The 19,787-nt window shown below is 40.0% G+C and overlaps 1 protein-coding gene across 1 annotated transcript in view; it reads right to left on the bottom strand.

Moving 5' to 3' along the window:
• Window positions 1-8,617, bottom strand: part of LRRTM4 (leucine rich repeat transmembrane neuronal 4) — an 860,180-nt gene extending 851,563 nt beyond the window's left edge. The window contains exon 1 of the mRNA XM_019514350.1: window positions 8,481-8,617. The gene's annotated coding sequence lies outside the window, so the exon portion shown is untranslated. The remainder of the gene's footprint in view (window positions 1-8,480) is intronic.
• Between the last annotated feature and the right edge of the window lie 11,170 nt (window positions 8,618-19,787).

Raw genomic sequence — 19,787 nt, 5'->3', positions numbered from 1 at the left:
ACTCTAAACACTAACTAGCCATTGCAATGCACTAATTTATTGCTTTACCCTCCTTTTTTCATGTAAAATGACTCCAATTCCCTTTCCTTGTTCTCTTTAAAACATGATGCTGTTTAGATCTCAACCCTTTCCATTGGGAAAGGAAATTTATAAAATGCTCAATGGATGGTTCCAAAGTGCAGGGGTGTGCCAAATGCTTAAATTCATAACTGGTCTGAATCAGAGAACACCTATTTCTATAGGCCACCACCTGAGGTGCATTTAAGTAAATTACTTTGCTCAGACAGATTTAAAAGCATTGCCCAACAGTTCATTACTCTCCTGTGTATTGGTCCAGGATACAGAAATGCATTTTGGAGTTGGTATTTCATATGTAAATTTTTGGTGACTTTCTGCATCACTGGCAGAGTGAGGTAAAGAAAAGCAGCTGTTGAGGAGACAGTATATGTCATATTATTTATTCATGTGCAATTGGATAGGGAAAAAAGGAGAGTGAAAGCGAGAACAACCTTCCATTGCATGGAAGAAGGTGGATATCAAGATAAAAGGATAATACAAAGCATGTTCTAGCACTTTGGTTTAACTTTATTACAACGTATCACATCCCATCATCTTGTAGGAATCACATGTGGATCCAAGGGGCAAAGTTTGGAGCAGAACTGAGCAAAGGTTTTTTTTGACAAAGTAGTTATCCAACAGCAGGTTGGGGTTTGAAACAAAACCAGAGTTTCTGTAAGTAGCATCTGTTTTCCACAGACATTTTCCATTTTTCACCAAAAATTACCACCCTCCTCCTCAACCCACTGTTTCCACCCCCCCATTTGGATTTCTGCCAAGAAGCCAATAGTTTCCATAAAAAGTCGAAACTAAAATGAATTTTACACATAACTTCCCAGCAGAATTAAAGCACACCTTTTTTTTTCACCAGTTTTTGGTTAGATCCAAACGTTGGCATTGCATGGGTCCAGCATTTTGTTTCGTCCCAGATGGGGACCGCAAATGAAATTTTGCTTTCACTGAACTTAATGATAACACTCCTATTCACTTAGTAGGGTCAGGATTTCATCTAATACAGTCATTTCCAACAATGTGGACCCAATTTTTAGTTACCAGATGCCCATTTGCCCCAACTTGTCAGAACTTTAAAGTGGACAGAAACTAGAGCTGGACAAAACTAAAAATTCAACCTACTAATTTGCTACTGCTTTGAGTTTGAAACATCTGTAACAAACCCATTTTTCCTCCCTATTTAAAAAGCTTAACATTTTTTATCCCTGTTTTTTTCCACCAACGTTTTAAAACAATCAACCATTTTTTAATTGAAATGGCGGCGGGGGGGCTTTTTGTTTGTTTGTTTTGTTGATGTTATTGTTGTTTGGTTGGGGGGGGGTTATTATTACAAACCCTTCTCCTAAGATTTTGGACTAGACACAAAGTAGAATTCTAGTTATGTTAAGTTTTTAAGATAAAATTGGATACCGTGATTATTTTCCCAAAATAATCTGCACTTTTGGGCAATGACAAATACTCAGGGGCTTACACAGTATTTGTTAATCGTTTGTAAATATGGGCCATTTGTAACCACAGCTCTGCCAAATCATATGCCTGCCAAAGCAAATCTGCAACTTGCAGTGTCACACTTTCTTTATGTATTTTCCAGTGTTTAAAGATGATTTGACTAGAGTAGGTCAACTCTGTTAATTAAGGACACAAACGAACCAAGAAGTTTAGAAACCATTTCAAAGTGAGTCATCTAAATGAATAACTTCCATTCTAGAATTACTTAATGCTGTCAAACTTTCTGAAAGTGAAAGTACAAGAGATAAATAGACCAGATTCTCAATTATACTAGGGTGCCTTCCAACCTCTTTAGCAGAATAAATAGGATTTGAAGCGAGCATGAAGGATACCATTTCAATATCCCTTTACAAAGCTTTAGGGGGTGCTATAGGTATTCCCTTTACAAAGTATGCAAAGAGGTGTTGGCACAGAAGTAAATTTGGCCCATAAGTGTTTGTACCATCATAAAAACATATTTGAGACTTGATTTTCATATGCCTTGAATATCTTAAGTTTGTACACAATTAAGAAGGATCTCTGTTTTTCAGCACCTGACATTATACTAGGCATGTCTATAAATACTTAGTCATATTGAAATGTAGAAAATGGACTGGAATCCTGTGCTTGTTCAAATGGCAGGACTGCGAGCTGAGCTGAAGCCAAACCACTCATTTCATAAGGAATTATTATTACCTTACAGATAGAAGTCTTCAGGTCCTGCAGCTGGGTCCCTGGTTTGTTGATTCAACTGATGCTGCTAACATGACTCTCAATAGAGAACACAACAGATATGTGAAGGACTGCTTGAAAGCAGTGTCACCAGAGGGAGATTAATGGTGGTGAAATTTTGCAATGATCTGAATTGAATTTTGAAATGGTCTGATCGGACCCTAAAGCTGAAAATAAATAGATTTAGCTGCCCCTGAGGTTGAAAAAGTTGAGTCTGGATTGTGGAATCCAGATCTAGGTTCACTTCTACATCTGTTTTTCCCTGCCTGGCCGGGGGCCATGAGAATGTGGTTCAAGTGGGGACTGTGCTCATTTTGTGTTATATGGAAGTGCTCACATGACAACCAAGGCCAGAGCCCCATCATACTGGGCCCTGGACAAACATGATTCAGTCCCTGCCTGATGAATTTACAGACTCAATGAGCAAGGCAGAGCAGTATAGTGACAATGACTTTGAACAAGTTACTTTGGGGCTTGGCTCATCTGAATACAGAGGTGGGCTGTCAGGCTCTAAAAACACTGGCCCCTTAGCTGATTCTTGGGATTGCAGATTGAGTTTACTTCCAGCGATTTCTGCAAAACCTTCTTTAGCAGAAACCAATTTACAGCAAGAATCTCACTGGAAACCCCATCCCTGTTTCCATGAGTTCTCTCTCTCTGTTCCACCTTAAGCAAAGCAAATCACTTGGTTTGACGGCAAACTCTTTTGAAAGCCAAATATTATTAAGAGCTACTCAGTACTGTTTATCCTAGGAATCTAACGTGATGTTTTTCAGAGCACTCACACAAATGCTTGTTTATTAAAAGGTACAAGTATTACCGGTGCCTTACAAGCATCATAGTGACAAGCTCCCTCTATGTATGCAAGGAATAAATGGCTGCAAGGACAAACGAGACCAAAAAGACTTTATCTTTGTTGATGGAAAGCCACAGTATGTATTGTTTGAAATTAATGATGTGGTCTTAATGTCATAAAGGAAGAAGGAGCTCAACAGCCCTGCCAGTCTGCAACAGGAGGATTTTTGCATTTGTGAGCAACTCGCAACAGGACCGAGGGGTCGAATTTTCTTAGACATATTTTCGTAGTTCCTCACATGGTTATGGAAGCAGACAACTGGCCCTGTAGCTCAGCAACAGAGAAAGGATAGACCACGGTAATTCACAGTAGCTCTTTTTTATAAATCAAATACTACTGCAGAATCAACCAGATTTCCAGTAGAGTCTGGCCCCCAGCAGCTCCCACTGGCAACAAAAAAAACTCAAACAAACTACATGGCGAGAGCCCTTTCAAAGGACCCATCTGCCAGGAGTGTGCTAGGCAGACTGTCTCCCCAGATTTTGGCCCCAGCATTGAACAATACATTGAAATCCTTATTCACTACATATATTGTCACTGAATGGCTCAACAGGATAATTCAGAGGGATGTACCCTCATTCCTGAAAATGTGAAATCTTACAACATAAATAAAGCAAGTGTACTAATTGTGACAGTATTGTTACAGAGCAGATCTCAGCATTCTTTACAACAAAGGTCCATTTCATTATCTCCATTTTACAGACAGGGAAACTCAGGTACAGGCAGGTAAAGTGACCTGCCCAAGGTCATTCAGCAAAGCAAGGGTAGAGCCTCGAATAGGAGATCCAGTTTCCAAGTCAGTGAGGCCACAAACAAGAGAACTCCAGCGACAGCTACGATTATCACAGAAATTTAGACTGGCACTTCTCTATAGTTGCCACAATAACATTTCACTGTGTTTACCGTCCAATGCATTATGCTTGCTTGCCCTTACTCCCTACAACAATATGTTCTCACATAGGAATTTCCTAAAGTACACGAAAGTTGGCTGTAGTGCTACATTGGTGTGGTGTCAATTACTTTTGCTCGCAGGATTCATTCTGTGTGATTCTTTCCTGATGAGCTTGTAATGTATTAATGAAATGATTTCAACTCCCCATAAAAGAGAGCAAGTTACTCATAAAGCAAGAGCACATTATTTCACCAGGAAAAGAAAATCCATTCTTAGATACACTTTCATTTCTAAAAATTAGCATAACTCTACTACTATTCCAGAGACCGCTCGATTGAATTAGCCTATGTACTTTTAAACAGAATGCAACATGAATCCTAAAAGAAAAGAGCTGAAAATGGCAATAAAAAGTATTTAACACACGAAAGCGTGATGAGGGTGGGGAAAAAATGCAGTGCCTTTAAAAACAACGCACCCTGTAATCCCATGCTGCACGAATACTTGTCAATCAACACAGAACAGAAGGGCCCGAGTTATCAATCTGTTGTCTGACCTATTGAAATTGCCTTCAGCTGGTATTGCCAGCAAGTCTTATTTCTTAATGAAACACCCCAGTGTCCTGACAATTTGTAGGTAGACTGAAATATGCTGGTTTCTTTTCTCCCACTGTGTCGCCTTGTTTCTCGTGCCAGCTGATTTAGAAGGTCAGTCGCTCAAGTCCCCCATCTAATGGGCGGATGAAATGCAGGGGAATGAGAACTGACTTTTTAAAATGGCAATACTTGCAAGGAGGAAAAGAAAGCAGGGTGGGCAGAGGTAGTAAATTTCAGCACACAAGACCTTTCCCCTTCAAAATCTTTAAAAAAACCCCCAAAAACAAAAAAGAAAAAGGATATAAAGGACCCCATTCCTGATGCCTTAATTCAGCATTTCTCAACCTTCTCTGGTTGGCCACCTGTTACTGGACCATTTGTCCAAAATTGTCACAACTTCCTTACCATGATGGTCATGATGGGCCTATATTAACCGACATGAATGCATTTCTCTGTGAAATCAAGGGGCTCACAAAGAATTTCAGACCTTTTAGGATTAGGGGTGTAGAAGAGCAGTGTGTGTGGCAAGTAAGTAAGTAATGCAGTTTAGACTGTAATGCACTTTTCAGTGCTATTCAATAACCCTGACTGCCTTTTGTGATGCCCACCGAGAGCTTAACCCGCTGACTGAGAAGCAACGTTTCCCAAAGATCAGCATTGGTAGTGGAAGAAGCATTTCATTGACCAAATCCTGCAGCTTCCAACTGTGATTTGCTGAAAGGAGATGCAATAAATTTGGCTGATGGGATCATCACTATAAAGCCTTAATTGGCCAGCTCTGTCGATGTCAATTAAAAGCTTATACTGGGGTCTCTTTTGGAGCCATAGTGACTTTCTGCACCTTGTTTAAAATATCCCATTTGTTCAGTCACACTAAGTGTCTGTGACAGTGCCTGGAAACCTGAATTGTATTTTGTGGTACATTCAAAATTCTCAACAAGCAAATCTTCTATAATTGGTAGCTTTATAGGCCACAATCAATTGTCTTATCTTTGTACAGCAAAACTACTTTTTTATTTCAGTTCAACATGTTCTCTATAGGAGGTTATTTTGATGGGAGACTGTAATTAGAACTGCAGTGAACCATTTGAGATTTGAAAGGTTGAAAACATTATCCTCCTGGGATGCTTTGCTTTGAGAGCTTTTTGGCTGGGAGCCAGGTCTAAGTTTCCTTGATCTCAATTGGGTGATTTCACCTCAAAAACTTTACAGAAAGCAACTACTAACTTGGGCCTTGGTTCTGATTTCAGATGCATGTTTAATTCTCCTGCCTCTAATGAGAGTCTCAAGAGCGCTTTCCAAGGCATCTGTTACCTTGGCATATACAAAATGAAGATGAAAATTAAATTCTATGGGAATGTTTACCAAAGCTAAAGGAAAAATCAAAGGGATACGGTAGAAGGAAAGATGTCTTGCTGAGTAGGAATGTTGGAAGGATTGTCATTCACTCAGAAATCTTGCCGCTCTCCCCCTACCCTCACACCAGAAGCACTGCTATTTGGAGATGGAGTGTAACTGTGACTATTAGGGCTATGCAAAGCTTTGGTCCCCGATTTGTTTTGGCGGCGATTCGTCCCAATTTGGTGGCTGAAATCTCCGAATCTGAATCGAATCAGAGGACCCTTTAATCGCTCCGAATCGAATCGGAACCCTCCGAAACAATTTGGAGCGATTCGAAAAGATTCGGCGATTCGGACATAGAGACAGTTTTAAATGTTTTTTCTACATATCTCTAGGCACCAGGTGGCTCATGAACACTGATATGCTGGGGTGCATGGTGTGTCCCACAGAATGTGGGGGGCTCCCCAGCACATTTGGCAGCAGACCAGAAACCCTTCCAGTCCACTTCCCGGTCCGCCAGGGAGCATGCTGTGGGGCCCCCCCACATGCCCTCCTGGCTCAGTGACTGGTGCCTCCTGGGTTGGGGGGGCACCAGGGGTCCCTCCGCAGCTGATCACTGAGCCGGGGGCGGCACAGGGGGTCCCCCTGCACACTCCCCCGAGGAACCGGAAGAACTTCTGGTCCACTTCCAGGTTTGCTGCCAAGCACATGGAGGGCCCCCCCCACACTCCTGTGAGACACTCCATCCGCTTCAGTATCACAGCATTCACAAGCCGCACTGGTACCTTGAAGTATGAAGAAAAAACATTAAAAGCTGTGTCTGTGTCCAAATCGCTGATTCTCCAAATCAGCATTGAATCTTCAGATTCAGCCGAATCAAATCGGGGACAGTGATCCAAATCAACGAATCGAATCCCTGTCCCTAATTTGGGCTGAATCCAAATCGAGTAAGGCCCTGCTTCTCACACCCCTAGTGACTATGGACTTCCACATTAAAAGAAACTATAGCAGAGACCCAAGCCAGGATCTAATGTTAGACACTGCCCAAACTCAGACATTATCCTTGTTTAAGAAAGTTCACAAATGAGGGTCCTGGATGAAAAGGGAGATGCTTAGTAATGGTTTATAAAGCTTATTTACAGATCTTGGCTACAGACAGGAATTACACATAAACTGGTATAAGTGAACAGAAACTGGTTCAAATCTGTAATGCAACAGAAGTTCAGTGCATATGAACTGCTTTCAAAATAGCTGGAACTGATTTAAGATAAACCTGGATGAATGTAGTATCAGAAATAACTAAATTTAGGTTACACTGGTTTAATGAACTTTTGTCCCAGATCCCATCAAGATTCAAGCCAACTCACAGTCCCCCAGCATCCCAGAATGCTTTGTACCTCCCCTGCAAACCCCTCCCCCTCACAGGGTGGACAGCCTAGACTTGGTCCAAGCTGTCTGCTCCAGCTGAGGAGGGAAGCGTGCTCTAGTGTACCCCAGCTTCTGGCCTGAGCTACTGCAGGCATATAGCTGCATTTCTGGAATCAAAAGGGTATGTCTTTTCACTTGCTTATCAGTTCAATCTATGCAGTTTAGACCAACCTGCAAAACTTGAATCGATTCAGCTTTGGGTTTTTTGACGGTCTGTATTTAGCCATAAAATACAACTGTTACTCTCATGTTTTTAGAATCAGTTAGCTCCAGGGAATACTCTGCTCAGGGACCCAAATTCCAGCCCCAGCTTCAACCCTGATATATTACGGGCACTTTTACACATGCTTCAGCATTGGTGTGGGGGGGGGGGGCGCTTTAATTAGAGCGACTCCAAGAGCTACTCTAATTAAAGCAACACTGTGTCTCCTGTATCAGTGTCCCCATGCTTAAAAATAGTGGTGAGGGCACTTGAACTAAAGCTTGTTCAATGAGCTCTACATGCTGATACATGAGACAGGAGGCTGCTGGAGTGCAGCAACTGCTACACTCCAGCAGACTCCATTAATCGAGTTTGTTCCTACACGCTGGAACTCCAGTGCATCAGAGCAGCCTCCTCACTTGTGTATAGGTGTCCTATGTGACCTCAGCTATGTGACTTTACTGCCCGCTCTCAGACTGAGTGCCACTCAGGCCAGGAGCCCCCTCTATTTGAGATGCTAATATGCAAAACAGCTTTCATAGAGTTAGTTCTAATTTATACTTCGGTAACTCAAAAAACAAATCTGGACCTCACTCTTTACCCACAATACATAACTCCATTACACTTGAGAAGGTATTCTAACAAGGGCTGCGTGACTTTCTACTAAACGGCTCTTTCACAGATTTAGCCTTCTCTTTGCCTTCTGACAGACAAAAGTTGTCTAACAGAACATTATGGATTGCACATGTACTTAGATAGGTTTCAAGGTAGATGAGGAGTGAAGTCAGGAACGTATCTGTTCACACACAAATGTGAACTCTTCTTTTGTCCAGGCATTTGTTTTCAAATATTCAGTTTTGCTCATTTGTACTCTCATACCTTTCCTGCAGCAGCACACAAAGCAAGACGGTCGTCTGGAAGAAGCGGAAGAGAACTGAACTCCACATAGTTAGGGATCACATAATCTCCTAAATCAAGAAATGTCCAAAAGGAGGCCTCGTGTAGAATCAGTATCCTGTCATTAGGTAAGGAAAAGTAAAAAACAACATCAATAGTCCCTGTCTCTCTCTCACCCACATCCATGATACTTTAAGTATTATATGGCAATAAAATTCTTCTATTGTCTAGGTGCACTCAAGAGTAAGAGACAACTGAGGCTCATATCAGAAAACTACATTCTCAGTTTAAAATACACCAAACCTAGCACCATAAACACAGGTCAAATATTTGTATTTGTCAATGTGTTATTTTCTTAAAAACAGGCATATAAGAAAATGCGTTTTAGGGAGAGAATTTGAAAAAGTGAAGAAGGTCCAAAATAAAAATCAACAGAAAATAATAAAGTAGCCTGACATCTATTGTGAAGTGCAAAGAAAAGTACACTTTACCCAGTGTGCCACTGTCAAACTTAAATGTAGAAAGATGATAGCAAAAGGAGCAAGGATGACAAAATTTGACTTTCATTAGATGCAAAATTTAGCTTTATTAGTGTAAACCTGGAGTACGACTTGATTCATTTACACAGCAGGTTGTCACATACTGTGTATGATTAAATACCAAAGTAGGTGTGGTTGTTTAGTCTCAAAACATGCAATCTTGTGAGAACAGGCTTTTAAAACTGCCCATAATTAGAAAGGTAACTGAAAAAGGCTGCACAATTAGTATCTTCAGTGGTATTTCTGCTTCCAATCAAAGGGGTGAGAATAACGGGAAAAATTAAGACCTCTCACTCTTTGGTAGAAAACATGAAAACCAGGGAAAATATTTTCAGTGAATAATTTAATTTGCCAAAAACATGCACTTTAGGGATGGGGCAAAATTTTGTGAATTTGGGTCATATCAAGTTACTCATTTTGGATCAAAAAAAAGTGTGCGGGTGGGGGAGGATTTTCAAAATGTCAAAATCATTTGTTTTACTGTTGTTGGAACACAATGTTTCAACTTTCCTTTTGAAATGTATTTTCATCTCAAAGTAAAAAAAACAAAACAAAACTCTGGAGTCAACTAGAAACAAAAATCTATTATTTAGGCATCTCTGTTGAGCATCTGCAGCTCCATTGACTTCAAAGGAAGTAGATGAATTAGGCCATAAGTCCAACCAAATTGAAGAATAGTTATTAGCCAAACCTCATGTCTAATTAGGGACTCCTCATTTATTGAAAGCTACCCTTTCCTGCATGTGGTTTGGGGTCACTGAGAGGCTAGCAAGAAACAGTTTACAACCATATTCTTTTACGCAGCCAGAAGCATTTATATAGTAGGAATAAAATGCAGGTCTTTAAAATGATGAAACATCTTCAGAAAGAAGTGTAAATGACAGCAAGCCTCCAGAGAGAACTTTAATCCTCAAGCTTAGAAATCTCCTGTATACTTTTTTCCCCCTATATCCCATTAATTTTTAAACTAGAGTAAAGATGAACTTACTCTGTTTTGGCAATGCTGGCTTACAAACTCTTCTGAGAAAACTGTCTAGGGAGACAAGTAGGAAAGAAAAGATGCTCTGCCATGCTGGGACTTGGGGCAATGCGAATCTGTCTGATGTTTAATATAAATCCAAAACAAATGCAACGCCATTCGCTTATCAGTTGTGATGGTTTAAATATCGTCAATGGTATTTTCAAGACCTCTTGACACACGGGCTATCCATTCTGAACTGTCACACACTGGTATTAAAATGTTCTGAATACTATCAGTAGGAGAGTTCCCTTTAATATTATTAAATCCACCAGATTGAATAATTAATACTTTTTACAGCCCCCAAGGTCTTGTCTCCACATAGAAATTGAATTGGTTTAATTTAAATAATTTTAGGACATGAACATATAAGAACCAGGACAGGGTTTTACAGTGTACCAGCTTTGTGCGAGACCTGTCTCTGTACATACTCTTACTCTGTGGTGAATGCAAGCTAGTATGTAGCAGCATATGCTGCTTTCAATGTAGGCTAAGCCACCATGGGTTAGTTTTGATTTACCATGGGGCAGGAGGATGCACACAGACAGTAACTGGAGAGAAGATGGCATGCTGTTAAGTCCCAAAAACTCACCAAAGGGCAGCATCTGGATGAGATCAAAAGCTTGAATAATGGGGAAGAACGATTCAAACTTTCCATTTTGTTTTGTTTTTTTTACCAAAGGTCTAAAAGCTCTAATTTTTACCATCTTCCCTTTCTGAGTCATTTTATTACTGTAAGACCTTCTTATTTAAATGCAATATTAATGCAGAAGCAGGTTTCATAAGCCAGGCTGCCTTTGCATTGCCACCTTCATTCAAGCCCTTCATAAAATTCAGGAATGCACTGAAGAAATATTAGGTCACAAATGGATTTCCCATTTAGAAATGTAGGATCTGGAAAAAATTATAGTATCTAATACTGGGACTCCTGCCCATACAGAGTTTCCCTCCCTGCGACACCCCATCCTTGCAGAATTCTAATGCAAGTGAAGGTGAGAACCAGACAACTTCACCATGAAAAGGGTCTCTCTCTCTTGTAGAAAAATGTAGAGATTCAGCCCTGTTTGGCTACTTGTGCTCAGCATACTGGAAAAAATGCTTCTCTAGACCAGTAGTCTCCAAAGTGGGGTGCGCAAGACAATCCACTGGGGTGTGGGAAGAAAATATTAGAACTTCTATTTATATTTATATGGAGACCACTGGTTTATTTCATCTTTATCTCATCCTTTTTTAATTTCTATTTTTGTGTATGTTTTATAACATACATAATATATTAGTACAGTAGTACATGTACATAATTTATAAATAAATACATATACATATATTGGGGGTGCATGCTCAAAAATGTTTTGCTGACAAGGGTGCGCAATCAAAAGAGTTTGGAGACCACTGCTCTAGACCATACAACTTCTCTGAAGCTGTCTTTCATTGCCAAAAAGACCACAGGCACTGCCAAACTAGATTGAAATGTTGCCTATTGACAATGCTTACTGAAATACTAAAAAGAAAGTTAACTTTCTGTCCACATTTTAATGAAGATAAAAAATGCAAGTGCAGATCTGATTTTCTATTACTATCAATCAAGTTGGTAAACTCAACAAGTGATAACTCAACAAGTGATATGCTCAGAAAACATATCTTCTATCCAAATCAGGGCAAATAAAAAGCTTTTATGAATTTTTTCTCATGACAAAATTCCAAAAAAAGGGGGTCAATTAAAATGCATCATTTTACTACATTAGATGCATTTCATTTCAATTTCAACATTTTTAATACAAACATTTCAAAGAGTCGTCATATGAACAAATATTTTGACTAAAATATTTAAATGGGATGTTATCAAACACACCTCCAATATTTTTTCAGAGAAGAGTTTTGTCAATTTTGATAAGATTTCATGAAACTAATCTGTTTTCTCATCATTACAGTGCATTTTCTACCAAAAAATGGTTTTAAGGAAATTTTTCTGCTTGGTTCAGCTCAGAACTCTGCGGATTGACGTTTCCAGAGCAGCTAGTCTCTGTTATTTTAACCATTCAAGTACTCATTCGGTTTGAAAATTCAGAGCAAGATTTTGAATTTTTAACTTCAAAAATCTTTTAACTTGCACATGATTGCAGATCTGCCTGATATAGAAACAGTCAAGACAGGTCTTCCCAGGGTAGACTACATCAAATGACTGACATGTACCAGCATGTGTGGTCAAGTGTTGCATTCTAAAATAACCTAAGTTTGACATTTTCAAAGCAAAGCACAGTATTAAATGTAAAAGGGACTAAATTAAGGTAATTAAGTCTCAAAACTACTGACCAAGAAACCCAACTGGTTAGGAAATACCAATTATTTCATCATCCTGGCAGATAGGGTAGTAACTCCTTCAATGACAGCATAGTCCAGGCCAGGCCTTCAAAATACACTAAATATTACAGCAGATGTTTAAAGTCACAGTTCAAGAAAGCACCGGGATCCCTCAGTGTTGAGGCAGGAAAAAAAAACCCCAAACCCCTTTGTGATCATTATAAGCAAAGTTCCATCTCTTTACCACAGTGGGAAAGAAAGATTTAAAACAACCCACTTCTGTCCATAATATGGTTTATAGCAAGCAAGCCATAAATAGCCAAACAGAGGAATATAGAGCAAGACTAGGTTGTTGCAGGTTACTGCCTTGGAGGAAGGTCCTTGCCACACCTCACAGTGCTGCTGGCATACATCTTTGTAGTAGTTTCTCATGAGAAGTTGCGTGTGATGTACAATTTTGTAGAAGATGAAAAGGATGAAACCTGATGAGAGAGGTCTGCTGCGTGGGAGGAAGGAACAGCCTAGAAGTGGTCCTAATGTATAATTAAACCACTAGTATTCCCACACGATGAAATATTATGGACAAGCATACAGATGTACTGCTTTATAATTTAGTGTGTTTTTGAACACTAAGAGTAAAAAAGGAACATGAAAGCCTGAGATCAGACCTGGTACCCAACACGGATCGACACCAAACATTAAGCAGGAAATGAAGTTACACCCAAAATTTTACAAAGAGGCAATCCATTTTAGGTACCATGAATGAGTGATACCGTGCATGAGTGATTTGAAAAGGACATGATTTTCAGCGCACAGGCACTCAACACTTTTTGGCACTTCCAGAATCGAATATAAGATCCTTCTAAGTCAAGTAACCAATACATGGAGGCAACCTAAGTAACGGATACATTTCTAGAAATATTGGGTTTTTTATCTGACTTTATTTATATGGATTAATTCAAGGACAGCATGCTCATGTTCTTCCATAATTGTCTAGTAATTTGTTTGCAAAGCCAAATTATCACTACAGCTCATTCTGTACTTTAACTTGTAAATGCAAATTCAACCAAGGTCACAAAATGGACAACTTCAGTAACAGGTATCCCAGCAGATTGAATCAGAGCAGCCATACTGTCTATCAAACGTGACAGAACTGAAGGCAACTTGGTATCAGCTACCTTCTTACCACATGAGGCTTAAGGAGATTGCCAACATTTAAATTGCAATCCGGGCAGGAGTACAATGTCAAAGTGCTAGAGTCAAGCAATCAAAATACCAGGGTTGGACCCAAGGGAGCAGTGACAAAAGTAATTGACCCCTTCTTAAAAAGGCATCACTTGACTTCGTATTAAATCAGTGTATTTGCATTGGGTGACTAAGTTTACATTATTATTGGGGAAATTTTTCACAAGCACTGAGGATGCTTTCTGCCTTTCAAAAATCTACATAGTGCCCTGGGGCCCCAAATGAGATCAGAATATCTTTACCCACATTGCAAAGCCAACACTGCTGAAGAGCTTTCTACCTTTGTGGACAATAAACAAGTTCATGGAGAAACAGCAGCACAAATGGAAGAAAAAAATCTGCCCAAAGTATATGACCCATAGCAGAAATGAACCCAGGTATCCTAAGTCCCAAGACCAAGGACTTGTGTATTGGATGACATAGCCCCATATGTTGCACCTCATGCATCATCGTCTCAGAAGAGGCTCCATTTCAAACCCCGTGACTTGGGTCTGAAGAGAACCCTCCATGAACAGAGGTTGCATAAAAATCTCCTGTTAAAAACAAAGCAAAAGTCCCATTACATTGCCAAACAAAATATTCTCTTCTGGATGTTTAACTTTTCTTCTATGATGACTGATAATAGAGGTGAAATGCTCACTGAATTTGTAAACCAGGTGCCTATAATGTAGCATAAAATGTTCATTATGCAAATCTGATTGCTTAGATCTTCAGATGTAGCTCATTTATTTATACTGGGGCTGAAGATACACAATTCTTAGCCTTCCCTAAGAGAACTCACAGACACATCTTTCCAGATAATTGTTTACATTCTTCTGAAAAGCTATTCAAAATGCAGCAAAAATGAAAACAGAAAGCCTCACAAAAGAGCTCAGGAAAAATAGAAGTTTTGAGAATGGACTTGAACTGTTGGTTCCCTGATCCAAGTACCGGTGGATTAAGCAGATAAGACAAATATCAAAGTTTAATCTTTGAAACATTCAGAGAACATTTTTTTTTCTCTTTTTAGGTAGCATTGATACAGTACACCAAAGAATCCTGTTGTTCATTCCAACAGGAGATTCAGAATACTTGCAGGTTACAAGAACAAAAGAGGAATGGAGCAGAAGAGGAAAACTATCTGCCAAAGGGAAAACACAGAAACTGAATCCCATGTGGTACAGGTGAATCAAATTCAACTCCTTGGAGCTGAAACAGTGAAAGGCACTGTTGATGCAACAATTTTAGGAATGAGCCCAAAGGACTAAGTAATATAAGTTTTAAAGCTTGGCACCTCGTGTGTTCAAAAATCCCAGAGGCTGATATAAAAAGATTAAAAAGTTTAAGTTGCCACGTTTGGCAGTCTTTGAATTTGCCATCTCCTCTTTGAACATTAAGAGTTCCTACACAAGAGTGTGCATGTAAGCACTGTTGCATATAAAACCGTGCAGTTATGGGAAACAGCTGCAGCATATTTGTGGTGTATATTTTTTCATCTAGACCTTTTGCACTATCAGTTGGCAAGACATGAGAGACGAGATTAATAGCGACTGCAAACAAACCATCATTAAACCCCCAAAGCCTACCTGCCTTAACTAGTGGCTTTCAAAGACATTTGCATAAGAAGGTGCCACTATCAAGTATTGATACAGATTGATGCTACTGGAAGCCCTTTGCAGTGTAGAATAGGTTTTACTGGGCCTACAAAACCCAGGAATTATACTAGATATTCTTGAGTGCCATCTACTGGCACTCTGCCTGTTAATTAATTTACATACATAAAGATAAAAAACTCCCGTAGCAGTCATCTCCTCAGCAGTAAGGAAATGAGCTTGCCAGCCAGAATAAAAAAGGAAAGCTTCTCACTGCAACATGGATACTTCAGGACAGCAGCTGCTTGGTTTTACCCAATTCAAGACATAAAAAGACATATCTGGTGGGGGGCATGGGGGTCAGAGAAAGGATGTATAAGAAAGCAAACCCCAGAGTGAAAAGTTAATAAGAACTAAGCAGTCTGTACTCTGAAATAGTGTAATAGCCAGGAGCCCAATGTAATTGGAAAAACCTCACCTCTAATGTCTGGGCTATACATTAGCCATTCTAGTCAGATGCTACGAGATGGTTGGTTTCACCGTTTGCTTTTAGTAAAAAGATGTCTTTCCCATTTTGCAAAGAACCCATTATAACGAAACAAAATATCAGGAGTAATAGAAGTGGACAATGGTCCTTTAATAGAGACTGGCACTTTCATCGTATTTTATTAATCCATTTGAGGATCTCAACATTTGTTTGTTTGTGTGTTTTGATAAATCCTTTCAAATATGCCCCATGCTTACAATCTCCTGTCCCACTGGGCTACTTGAAAGATCTTGGGTGCTTTGAACTCTTGATCTACTGTGCATACTCCTTGCACCTTTGAGCTAACAGATTTTGCTTTTTTAATATCGACTATCTTTTCTAGTTCAAAAGCATAATAAATTGTAAGATAGGTTGTTTGCATGTGCATGCCAGAATTAGAGATAATATGTCTAAGGAGTTAGAGCTGTGAGTTAGATAGTTCTTGGTAAAGGAGAAGCTCTTTGATCACTAACGCTTGCTCCTGCAAAAACTTAGGCACGTGATTAACTTTAAGCAATGCAAGTAGTGCCATTAAATCACAGCTGATAAAGGGACGTAACGTGGTAGCCTTTGAACACTCAGGACTTCATCTCTGACCCTCCACAAATGTCACCCTCCTTGCCCTTAAACCAATATCCTGCCATTATTATAAAGCAAACTTGAATCTTCCTCCAAATCTTGCAATTCAGGCCTACTATGAACACAGTCAAAAAGTAGAAGCCACCACCACTGATTTCACATGGGCCTGCAGTGGGGTCATTTACTGCCTTGAAGACAACATGAATGCCTGGACAAAATCATTTGAAACAAGTGACAAGATACGCACGGCATTTCTTCTTCCTTCTCCCCATCCATTTCCTTGAAGGGAATGTGACATTGTTCTTGGTGTTCTGATGTTGTAGTGGAAATGGAATTTGTGACAAATCTGCTTAACAGCAGTAAATATATTGTTGTTCTTCCCTTTGTGCTAAGCATAGGTGCTGGCTCTGTGAAATCACTGTAGCAGGCTGTGAATGAAGCATGAAATGAAAAATCCTTGCCCATTGCACAGAGAGAATACAGACAGTGCCCTATCATTTATTATGTTGCAACGTGCGCTGTATGCTATATAAAGACAAAGCAGCCATTAGGACTTTAAAACCTTCCACATCACACACACCTTTCCCTTTGCATTATTTTTGTCACTACATCTTCTCCCTTTTCCATCACTAGTTTGAAGCATTAGAAGAGAAACTTGAGCCATTTTCCAGTAACCAACTCCTTCCCTTTAAACACAAGGGGGATCCTATTCAGGGATTACACTGATGTAAATCCTTTATTTCAGCTGAGTTACTCTCGTCCATCCCCCCCCCCAGCAGTATAAACAAAGGAAGAGTGAAGCCCAAAGATGTAGATGAAACCTGATATTTGAATGCATCTAGGGGAGCAGGTGTGTAAAATATGATGCACGCACAGAAGGGGCAAGTGTTTAACCTTTGCAGATTTTTTTGTTCCTTTTTCTACTTCAGTTGCTGGGACTTGATACTGTTCCCTTGGCACTGTTATATCTCAACTCAAGCTCAGAAAAAAAAAAAAAAAATGCTACCTCTAACCATGAGTGAAAAAAATCTTCTCTCCAATCACTCTCCAAGTGTGCCAAGCACGGAAAAAAGTTCTAGTCACAACATTTTTAAACCACATAAAATATATGGTTGTCTCTTTTAACAAAAGGAACTATATAAATATGAAGTCTGTTTTCTGCTGTGCAAGAGCTTTTCCTAAGCATCTACATAAAGTAGGAATAATACAACAGAATGGTGTTTATTTGCTCAAACTTCAATCAAGGTTCATAATAAAAAAAAGGGTTCACTTCGCAAAAGCCCAGATAATGGAGAGGACTGCTACTCCACCGTATTTATGCTGTGCTCTCCCTGCTGTTGGAGACCAGGTTCTAGTTGTCAATCACAATTAATTACTTGACTGCTGAGCTCCCAAGTCACAGGTGGCTGCTCTCCTCTCCAGTCCCAGCAGCAGCAAAGGTCATTTCCAGCTGCCTAAAACTGTTTCAACACAAGCCTCACACCCTCATTGCACCAGGCAAAGAGCACAATACCTGCAAGGAAATGTGCAGTGGAGGAGTACAATTAACCCAGTATTACTCATGCAATAGTCTGCTACTGTTATGACGGTAGAAGACTAGCAGCTGTAACACTGAGAGCTGGGTGGCAGGAAATTACCCAGCCAACAGCTTCGGGAGGTGCCAAGGTCTTTGGGAGGAGAAACAAACTAGCGGGGGATACTAGTCCTTACCCGGGTGGAGGAAATGCTATCAAATAGCAGATGCCATGGCAGGGTGGACTGGGCTCTCCAGCCTTGGTTGGCAACCAGTCTAGAAGTGAAACCCCGAAAGGCAGACGGAGTTAAGATCTTCTTCAAACCAGCAGCTCCTGCAGTCAAGCTGGCTCCAAATGTACTGGCTTCTGCCTTTCCTTTGGGATCAGCCAGCTAGCCTGAGTGGGGGTCATTGATATATGGGCAATTTTAGTGTCTCCACATCAACTCCCTAGGCCATTGCAGCCAAAACTGAATGGAGAGGATATACTCCATCTTTACTCATGCAATGTGTCCTCAGATTTATTGATCACAGCTAAGAAGCAGAACATTTTTAAAAGTGTAAAAAAATTAAATACACAAGTCCCCTTGAAAATCTAAGGGCATCTGGTGTCCAACTGCCAACATTTTTGTCTTTGAAAAACCTTCCCCAGTGCTGACATTTTCATACGTTCTTAAGAGACCCAACACAACTTCTGTAGGGATTTGCGAAAGAGTCCAAACAAAGTGACAGCCAAATCTCAAAGTTAACTAGGCACCCACCTATCTCAGGCTTCTTTCAGAGCAGCAAGAAAGAAAATGTGTAACACCAAGAAAAACCAAATAGTCCATCCTAGTCCATAAGAGCTTACTGGTTAATTTTAGCTGTTGTATGGAGCGAAGATAACATGGTAAGGAAAGGAGAGAAGGATAAGGGTAACAATGGTATTTCATGGGCAGAGCTAGTTGGAACATTTTTCAGCTAAATATATTTCTATTAAATATGCTGTTTGGTTTTTTTCTTATTTGAGATGCATCTATCTCACTGAATTTTCAACTCTCATGGCAAATTTCTGAGGTCCAAGGGGGGGTCCTTTTCACTTCTCATCAGAGACTTGAACAAAAAGCCTGACCTTTTCATCAAAAGTTGGATGTTTCAAAATAATCCTATTTCGCAAAAGCACATCACTGTTTGGCTTGGGTCCCAGGTTAGAATGAATATAAACACAAAAAGAGCATCCTCAGAAGTCATCAAGAATGGGATCCTCCTCTTCCTACCAGTTCTGTGCATAGGTACTCAATCAGTTCACTTCTCTTAGATGGATGCAACATTGTTATTGTAGTCACCTTGGAGTTGGTCGTATTCATCTTCAATACACAATAATTGCTGTAAGACACAGCAATGCTATTACCTCTCTTGGAAGCAGAGGGAAGCTACGCGACTGGTCCAGGGTCACACAGACCGTTTATGGTGGAGCAAAGATCCGAATTAATATCTAACCCATCCCTGATACAAGGAGCATGAACATGAGAGTGACTCCTTGCCTCCCACCCCATTCACACAGAGGATCTTACCAAAAATATGGCTCATACTTGAGTTTGTTCGCAGCCCTGGAAGGGAGCCAGGAGAAGAGCTGACCTTGCCATTAGTGATCACCTTTCAGAGCTACTGCCAGAAAGGCCAGCAAGAATGAAAGAAAAGGGCACAAATCATCATGAAGCAAATTCCACTGATGGTGTCAATGGTCAAGGATGGGATTGTACTACTCTGCCAACTAAAAGGGAGGTCTGTTTGGACAGGCATCTCTTCCACTATGCACAGGCTCGTTGGAAGATAAGCTGCTGCAAATCTTGAGACAAAGAGAGACACTGAGCTGGTACATAGACTTCTTTTTCCATCCTTAAAAGACAACATCAAAACAGTTCCCATTTTTTAAAAATGGTTTTCCAAAAAAGAGGCTTTGGTTCTCTTTCTCTCGCTCTCTTTTTGGTCTGCATTGCTTTTTTTTTTTTTTTTTTTTT

Source organism: Gavialis gangeticus, unplaced genomic scaffold, assembly GCF_001723915.1.
Source record: "Gavialis gangeticus isolate Ggan-Ray unplaced genomic scaffold, GavGan_comp1, whole genome shotgun sequence".
NCBI lineage: Eukaryota > Metazoa > Chordata > Crocodylia > Gavialidae > Gavialis > Gavialis gangeticus.
The sequence above is the reverse complement of the archived record's forward strand: the minus strand, read 5'-3'. Positions and strand labels throughout refer to the sequence as shown.